Source organism: Notamacropus eugenii, chromosome 2 (assembly GCF_028372415.1).
Source record: "Notamacropus eugenii isolate mMacEug1 chromosome 2, mMacEug1.pri_v2, whole genome shotgun sequence".
In the NCBI taxonomy this organism is placed as follows: domain Eukaryota; kingdom Metazoa; phylum Chordata; class Mammalia; order Diprotodontia; family Macropodidae; genus Notamacropus; species Notamacropus eugenii.
Window position 1 is genome coordinate 478,298,808 of NC_092873.1, and position 868 is coordinate 478,299,675.

Genomic DNA, 868 nt, shown 5'->3' on the forward strand with positions numbered 1-868 from the left:
GCTTGGAATCAGGAAGACTCATCTTCATGAGTTCAAATCTAGCTTCAGACACTTAACCAGCTGCGTGACCCTGGGCAAGTCACTTAACCCTGTCTGCCTCAGTTCCTCATCTGTAAAATGAGCTGAAGGAAATGACAAAACCACTCCAGGATCTTTGCCAAGAAAACCCCAAGAATGGGGTCACAAAGTCAGACATGACTGAAACAATTATGACAGCAACATGTTTTCCCTTGTTGAATATAACTTCCTTGAAGCAAGTACTGTCCAATTCTTGCCTTCATGTCACCAGTGTCTAGGACAGTGACTGTCACATAGAAAGCATTTAAATCCTTATGGAAATGAATCAGACAGGTAATGAAGAAACTAGACAGGTGTATGCCCTGGATATATCGTTTTGTGTTTAGATGGACATAACATTCTACCTAACGGTTACTGTAACGAATGACTAATAAACTATTATGCAAATGCATTTTAGAAATCACCACAGAAATAATTATATAATAATGCCAGGAACAGCTCTCCACATTTACAAAGAAAAGAAAGCATTAACCCAGGAAGCAGGAAGCACTGGCTACTTGAAACATCTGCAGAAGTACTTTTACCCTGAAAGAAAAGGCTAAATTGGTTATGAATTGCATTAAAGCACCCATTACTCCTTAAAATGAAAGGACTATTTAGTGTACTTTTTAGATAGTTCTGATGATTTACATGTAACCAGTGAATCTGTATTTACATCACAAAATATGAAAGGGAAAAAAACCACAAACCACAGATTCTAGTACCACTGGATGCATTAAACACACACGCGCACACACACACATGCACGCACACACACATACACACACACACAGAAACCAGCCCCAGCACA